Genomic DNA, 8,785 nt, shown 5'->3' with positions numbered 1-8,785 from the left:
CACCTTTGTAAAAATAAAGTTTTAACAATATGTCAGTTTGGTTTCCAGAAAGGTTTTTCAACGGAAAATGCTGTATATACTTTCACTAATGAAATATTAAATGCTCAGAGTAACCGGAAGTCACCCGTTGGGATTTTTGTGATCTATCAAAGGCTCCCCCGCCATCCCCCCCTCCCATGAACCACAGACCTTGCTGTTGGTGGGGAGGCTTGCGTGCCTCAGCAATACAGATAGCCGTACCATAGGTGCAACCACAATGGAGGGGTATCTGTTGAGAGGCCAGACAAATGTGTGGTTCCTGAAGAGGGGCAGCAGCCTTTTCAGTAGTTGCAAGGGCAACAGTTTGGATCATTGACTGATCTGGCCTTGTAACACTAACCAAAACGGCCTTGCTGTGCTGGTACCGCGAATGGCTGAAAGCAAGGGGAAACTACGGCTGTAATTTTTCCCAAGGGCATGCAGCTTTACTGTACGGAGAGCTTCATCAAACCAGTCTCAGGACTGAAGACCACAACAACAACAACATATCAAAGGCTTTTGATTGTGTAAATCATGGAATACTTCTAGATAAGCTCAAGTACTGTGGTATGAATGGGACAGTGCTCCAATGGTTTAAATTATACCTAACTGGAAGAGTGCAGAAAGTTGAAATAAACAGTTCACATAATATGCAAAAAAAAAAAAAAACTGGTTATTTCTCAAACTGGGGAACAATCAAGAATGGGGTGCCGCAAGGTTCGGTCTTGGGTCCTCTGCTATTCTTAATATATATTAATGACTTGAAAATCTATATTCATGAAGATGCAAAGCTGCTACTTTTTGCCGATGATACAAGTATAGCTATCACACCCAACAGACAAGAATTAACTGGTGAAATTGTAAACGATGTTTTTCAGAAAATCATTAAGTGTTTCTTTGCAATTGAGCTCTCATTAAACTTTGACAAAACACAGTATATACAGTTCAACACAGTAAATGGAATGACACCATTAATAAATATAGACTTCAATCAGAAATCGGTAGCTAAGGTAGAATAGTCAAAATTTCTAGGTGTATGCATTGATGAGGGGTTGAACTGGAAAAAAACACACTAAGGATCTGCGGAAACGTTTGAGTTCAGATACTTATGCTATTAGGGTCATTGCAAATTTTGGCGATATACATCTGAGTAAATTAGCTTATCATGCCTATTTTCATTCTCTGCTTTCGTATGGCATCATATTCTGGGGTAACTCATCATTGAGTAAAAGACTGTTCATTGCACGAAAGCGTGTAATCAGAATAATTGCTGGAGCTCATCCAAGATCATCTTGCAGACACTTCACTGTAGCCTCACAATATATATATTCACTTATGAAATTTGTTATTAACAATCTGAACGAATTCAAAAGTAATAGCAGTGTACATGGCAACAAAAACTCTGTGGAGAAGGCCTCGAAGGCCAAACAGCATTGACTGGCCGCTGTGTCATCCTCAGTCCTAAGGCATCACTGGATGCAGATATGGAGGGCATGTGATTGGCACCACTGCTGTCCCAGCCATTGTCACTTTGCATGACCAGTGTCGCTACTTCTCAATCTTCTTAACCTCCATAAACATTGCAATGAATTTAATGGAAATTTCAAAAACCAACCTCAATTTAATCAGTTACATCTTCACCCGTAGTCTGGAAACCACTGCAAAGTACACGACAGCGCACTTCTCACTGTACAAGTGATTAGAACATTTTCCCATTCAATTCCATTTTGGAGCACAGGAAGAACAGCCAATTAAATTCCTCTGTGCACACTGCAAATAGTCCAGTCTTGCATTCATGAGTCCTACAGGAACAATACATAGGTAGTTGGAGTACATTCCTAGATTTCTCACTTGAAGCCTGTTCTTGAAACCATGTAAGTAGACTTTCTCAGGATAGTTTATGTCTATCTTCAAGCATCTACCAGTTAAGTTTCTTCAGCATCTCTGTGATGTTCTACCATGTGTCAAATAAACTTGTGATTAGTTTGTGTTTCCCTTCTTTGTATGCATTCAATCACTGCTATTAGCTCTATGTGATGTGTGTCTCACACATCTGAGCAGCAGTGTAGAATGGGTCATAAAAGTGTTTTGTGGGAAGTCTCCTTTGTAGACTGATTACATATTACTAAAATTCTACTAATGAAGCAAAGTTTGCCACTTGATTTACCTATGACTGAGGACTATGTGACCATTCCATTTCATTTCCCTACAAATAGTTGTATCCAAGCATGCTTCAGGTGTTAGCTGAACAGGACTACAACTGGTTCTCAGCAAACAGTTTAAGTCTTCTTCCAACAAACGCTCACATTATGCACTTTAAGACAGTCAAAGTTTCCCGGAAGTGCCATAAATAGGCAATGATTGATTGACTGAGCTTTGTTTGGTCTCATTTGATTACATCTTAAAATATTTATCCAACATATTACAATACAAAACATAAAATTGGCAATAATTATAGTAATGTTGCACATATTTTATCTCAGTTAACATTTAAGTCTTAAAGTTATTTACATACTCTTTAACTCAAATTATCACAGAAAAGACATACAATAACATGTTGGATGGAATATATTCAAGTGATTATAGAACATGTGCCCGGTTAATAATAAAACTCCTCACTGCTTACACATTTTCTTCTCTACATTATATCTTCTTCCACTAAATAATAATTTAGAAGTTTCTGGACTGTCTTTTCACTCAAACTGTCCTATAGCCTCTTAGCAAGACACTTTACCAATTGTGATACTGTAGTGATTTTTATTGGTCCCTTAAATTACCTTATCTAGAGGTTCATACTTGTAATGTAGGACACATCCTTTTGCTCACATCTAGGCAATATAAGTATAATAGGTTACATTGTTAATAAATACAGTAGCTTGTACAGCATGTACATAATTTATTTATTATCATCCTAATGGTCACATTTGTGATATAGGATTTGTCAGGATACATTTTAGCAACTAAATAATATCATTACAAAATTTTTTTCTATGCTGAATTCATGTGAATCTATCTTATATTTAATACAATATACAACTAATAAGTGTTTTATAACATAATTTCTTATGTCCTTGACAGACCTATTCCTTGATGTGATTTCCTTTGTCACATTTATGATATCATATACTCTTATACAGTTGAGCAGAGCTATTCACTTATACTGTAGTGACATTTGTTAGGCATGTGGATCTTAATCTTTTTATGTGCTTGACAGGCATATTCATTGATGTAATTTCATTTGTCACATTAACTTAAACATATATTCTTATACAGTTGCACAGAGATATTCACTTATTCTGTAATGACATTTGTCAAGCATGTGGTTCTTTATACTCTAATGCAGTTGAGCATAGAAATTTACTTACACTGTAATAACATTTGTCAAGCATGTGGTTCTTTATAACAGTTTTAAATTTATCCTCATCTTCCAACTCTTTGATATGTTTTGGTAGTGCATTAAAAAGTTTGATGCCTTGATTACATACATGTTTTTGACTTCGAGTCCTTGTTACAGCTTGTAAGTGGAGATCTTTACATTGCTGTGTATCACAATTATGGTAGTCTGTATTGGTTTTCATTTTGTCCTGATTTCTTTTGATCACCAACCGACATTTCAGAATGTATAATGATGGAATTGTTAAAATTTTCATTGCTTTAAAAAGGGGCTTACAATGTGTTGGAGGTGGGCTCTGGGTCATTATCCGAATAGCACGTTTTTGTAATTTTAAAATCTCATTTAGATGACAATTTGTTTTTCCCCAGAATACTATCCCATAGGATGCAATTGACTGAAAATAGTCAAAATATACTAATCTGGTACAGTCATTACTACAAACTCTTGAAATTATTCTAAGTACAAAACATGCTGAATTTAGTTTCAGTGCTAAGCTCAGCACATGGTCCTTCCAGTTTATCTTCTCATCAATGTGCATACCCAGGAATTTTGCACACTGTACTCTTTCAAGTTGTTTGCCCTCCATGGTGGGATTTAGGTCGTCATGTTCAGTTATTTTTCCGTATTGCTCATAATTAGTTTTTTTTTTTTTTTTTTTTTTTTTTTTTGCATACAGTGTTAGCTTGTTTGCACGAAACCATTTTTGTATATCTTGTAGGACATGGTCCACAGTACTACGCAATGACTGCTTCATATCACTAACTATTAAACTAGTACCATCGGCAAATAACATGATTCTAGCTTTTCTCTCTGACACCTGAATGTCATTAATGTACATGAGGAACAACAAGGGTCCTTATACATTTCCTCGGAGTACTCCTACTGTGACCTCCCTTGGATCTGATCTTAGTTTAATTTTTTGGTTAATATTTGGTGCTGTAATTTCAACCACCTGCATCCTCTTTCCAAGATACGACTCAAACCATTTTTTACCGGTCCTCTGATACCTATAGCTTCAAGCTTTTCCAAAATTATGCTGTGATCAACAGTGTCAAAGGCTTTTGACAAATCTAGATTTATCCAACTACACTTTCTCCCTCTTCCAATTTTCTGATTATTTCTTTTGTGTGTACCAGTACAGCTGTTTCGGTACTTCTCCTAGCTTGAAATCCATGCTGATTACTGTTTATTAGGTTGTGGATATTAAGCCCTCAAGCCGGGAGCCCAAGTACGTACATGCGCGCTGCGAATGTCCGCACTGGCGGCATCCCGACCACACACTCGCCAGTTCCAGTCTCGTACGTAAAAATGTATTGCTCTGCCATCTGTTGACGACAGCCGATACTACTTCGTCAGCTAACTACAGACCATAGACTTACTAAATAAAAACTAGACCGCGCATTGGCGCTAGTGTCGCGTCCCCACATTGAACGTGTTAGAAGCCGCCATTTGCAGGGAAACAGTGCGTAAACACGTTCGTTCGTGTGCTAGTTTTAATTGTAACAGTAAGAATGGAAACAAAGACGAAGACTGAAACAGTGTTACATTTCACAGGACAGTCATTTTTGGTTGTTTGTTACTGTCTATTACTTGTATATAGTATTTTCATGGAGAAATAATACATCATGAGCGTTTGTTTTTGGTTTAGATTTCCCCTTACAAATAATTTTCTAAATCGGGAATGGATAGTTGCTACTCGGAGAGAGAACTTCCAACCGAATGGAAATCATTTGCTGTGGTCTCTTCATTTTGAAGAGAATTGTTACATGGAAAATTATGTAAATAGACGTCAACTGAAGGACGATGCTATACCGACAGTATCTGGATTTCCAAATCATTTGTAAATGGTCTGAAGTGCCATTTCTTTTCATAGCAGGACCCGTTTTGTTGTGATCCGTACAGCACAGCGGTACGTCGACGATATTCTACACCCCGTTTTGTTGCCCTTCATCGCAAACCATAGCGTCCTGAAAATCGTGCAATGTAGGCCTAGGTCAAATTGTGTGGAGATAATGCCAGTGTGTATAATTTTGAACGTTCCTTTTCATGGTTACCAAGGCAAGGAAACCTCCAAAGCCAAGAAATGTTGAGACAGCAGAAAACTTGGGTGTCGATGTGCACGTTTCTGGTTACACTGGAGACCACAATTATTTTTCCATCAAGTCCAAGTAAGCTGAAGGAAAAGTTCGAAAAAATTGAAGAAAGGAAGGAAGCAAAAGTTGTGCAATATAAGACTAAGTTAAATACAGTGAACAAAAAGAGCAAAAGACAAACGCAGAGACTTTGCAAATTAGCAAATATTTTAGAACTGAAAGCTAAAAACTTGGTAAACAATACAGTAATCTCACTTATTAACGCTACTCACAGTGACATGTTATTGGAGTTGGCCATTACAATGTTGTATAATATAAATGTCAGTGTGTTAGCTGTTACTTGTGATGGTCTTTCTACTAATATTGCAATGGCAAAGGAGTTAGGCGCAAATATAATCGCACTGTCTGCTACTTTAAAAGTTTCATTTGATTGTCTAATGCAAATAACTCGATGTAAACTCGCTCCACCTTGTCAGGCAAGAGCCTTACATTCTTAAATTTCGCGTCTCTATGCAGACGTATTTTGGAAATTAGGAAACTTCATTCGTTTAAGAATACTTTTAAAACAGACTCGAATCCTCAGTATTTCTTTAAACAAACATGTGTTTAATTTGTGCTTCAATTTGCTCTTGTTGCGTCTCATATACTTCAAATCACAATCCCAGCACTAGGAATTCATCCGTGCAAATGGCGGCGATCAGCTGCTTCTATTGGGGTAGTGGTGGGCAGGATATCGCGTATCTGTTAGAAATCACAGTGATTGAGAAGTCACAGATATCACAGTAACAACTTTACAAAATCTAACTGCGATTTCAGTCACAGTTAGCAGTCGCAAGTAGCATTTCACAATAAACGCCGTGAGCCATCTGCTGGCCGAATTCCATACTGCTTTCTGCGATTTCAGTGACAAATCGCAACTAAGAGTCGCAAGTAGCAACTAAAAAGCGCAGTTAACAGTGCCATCTGTTGGTCAAAGTTTGTACTACACTCATCTCTGCGACACGCTATCGAGTCTAACTGCGATTTCCGTGACAAGTCGCAACTAAGAGTCGCAAGTAGCAACTAAAAAGCGCAGTTAGCAGTGCCATCTGTTGAGCAAAGCTCATACTATGCTATTCGCTACCGAGTCAAACCGATTTCCGTGACAAATCGCAACTAAGAGTCACAAGTAGCAACTAAAAAGCGCAGTTAACATTCTTTTCCTAGTGCCATCTGTTGAACGACGTACGTACTTCGTTATAAGAGCCTTGTGGCTCACGAGATCGGTGTGCTGTGTGTGCGTATGAAGGACTTATTTCATTAGTGGTACAAGTCCATTTTTGTTCATTTTGAGATACGGCGTCGTAAAGTTAAATGGGCACTGAAAAATCTACAGTTGAAATACCAGAAATATTCAAGCACATGGCTTCTTGCTAGAAATGAACCTTTATTAATGTTTGTTTGGATCATTAATCTCAGAAGCATTGTAGACAGAAAAGTGGAGGTAATGGACTTGTACCCCTATTGAAATAAGCCCTTCACATTATATGATGACATGCACATTCAGCATCAGTTATGATTGGTCAAACACAGCTGTGACTCTGAATGTATTATATTCATAAGAAGCAACATTGCCTTTTTTTCCTGAAAATATCAAGTAACGTAACAAATGTGATTCTGCTTCCAATATGACAATTTTGGTTAATACTCCACATGTCTACAGGACTTTGCAATGTTAACACAGCAGAACTCAGACATCTGTATAAGTGTAGTGAAATGAAAACAGCATTATTGAGTCATATGAATGCCTCGCTTTTATTCCGGCACAGTTCAAGACTCAGGATAAAAGTTTTGCCCCTGGTGTTCTACATGGCAACTTCACACACACGAACTTTTTGCCGACACTACAACCACCTACATAAGTAAGCTTTTCCTGTGTTACTTTCAAGTACTGCACATAAGCTATTCCTGATTTAACTGGAAGATCTGTACTTCCCACTTTCATATCAACAGCCTCAAAATGCATATTCTATACCTTGGGCTATGTTACAGGTCAGTGTCACACCAAGATTGTGGAGAAGGGGGGGGGGGGGGGGGCGGCGGCATGTCACTCTTCAACTAGTGTTTACCAGTAAATATGTGGCGGAAAATTATGGGTATAGGACGGCTTAAACACGTGGAAAATGAGATTTTAATTATTCACTAGCTGTATTTAACATTTATTATTCCTTTAAAATCGCATAACAACTTCAATAAAACACAGTTTAATCACTCATCTGCACACTTATTTCACAATTATGTCACTTTTAAACTGCAAATACTCTAAGAGCTGTCTTGAATCTTCACGAGTCTCTCTCAATAGCCTTGATGTGGATAGATACGTACAGCAACCAGTAATCAAGAGTCAGAACTGTGTCTGCAAAATCACAAGGATTATTAAACAATTTTTGCTGTCACTAATTACAAGCAATATAATTGACAGAGTAGATTGCTAATATTTGCTGTAATGAAAGCCACTCAATGGGGTATATTTCACATTTGCAAGAACGATCTCACTGAAGTAATTAAATCCATCAAAACACTTAGAAACTAACCTCTCGCCTGACGAAAACGGTCTAAAGACGCAGTGGCAATTTCTCCAGATCTGTTGACAATGATATTTTGAGTTATCAATTTACTGAGTGACTGAAATGTAGTTCGGGTACCTGTGAACATAACAATATGTTAGAATTCATTTTCTAAACACGAACTATTACGCTACTGTATGGCTACTTACATATTAATTACACTATTAATATTTTCACAGTTGTTTATTTAATACATAATTAAAGCCAATGGAAGAAGAAACGTAAAACTTACTTACCAATGACAGATTTGTTGAGATGCAATTTTCTGTGTGGGCAGATGTAACTTTTTCATACGGTGGTAAGTCGTAGAAATCTCTGAAGTCACAGAAATCGCAGAAGTCACAAAAATCGCAGAAGTAGCAGAAGTCACAGAAATCGCAGAAGTAGCAGAAATCGCAGTGGTGGAGGGATACGCGACCTACGTTCCTTAACTGCGGCTCTTAACTGCGACAAATCACAGTTAAGAATAGAAGATACTGAAAAGTAGCATTCATGGAAATCACTGATATCGGAAAATCGTAGTTTAGCCCATCACTATATTGGGGGACAGTTGCCTCGCTTCTCCGCTACCGCGTGGTAGGGGCTTGCTACAGACATATCTGTGGTGCTCTGCTTCGAAGATCTTTGTCATGAAGTAAGGCAGTCGGGAGAAATAACGTGTTGTATCTTACAGC

General features: G+C 37.8%; 1 long non-coding RNA gene across 1 annotated transcript; it reads right to left on the bottom strand.

Moving 5' to 3' along the window:
• Positions 1-7,696: 7,696 nt before the first annotated feature.
• LOC126336502 (uncharacterized) lies at positions 7,697-8,432 on the bottom strand. The gene is made up of 3 exons (XR_007564966.1): positions 8,348-8,432; positions 8,079-8,189; positions 7,697-7,900 (listed from the first exon to the last, which is right to left on the bottom strand). It is a non-coding gene; the product is annotated as an uncharacterized LOC126336502 (long non-coding RNA).
• Between the last annotated feature and the right edge of the window lie 353 nt (positions 8,433-8,785).

The sequence above is a fragment of the Schistocerca gregaria genome, chromosome 2 (genome assembly GCF_023897955.1).
Source record: "Schistocerca gregaria isolate iqSchGreg1 chromosome 2, iqSchGreg1.2, whole genome shotgun sequence".
NCBI classification, from domain to species: domain Eukaryota; kingdom Metazoa; phylum Arthropoda; class Insecta; order Orthoptera; family Acrididae; genus Schistocerca; species Schistocerca gregaria.
This window is presented reverse-complemented; position numbering and strand designations above follow the sequence as displayed.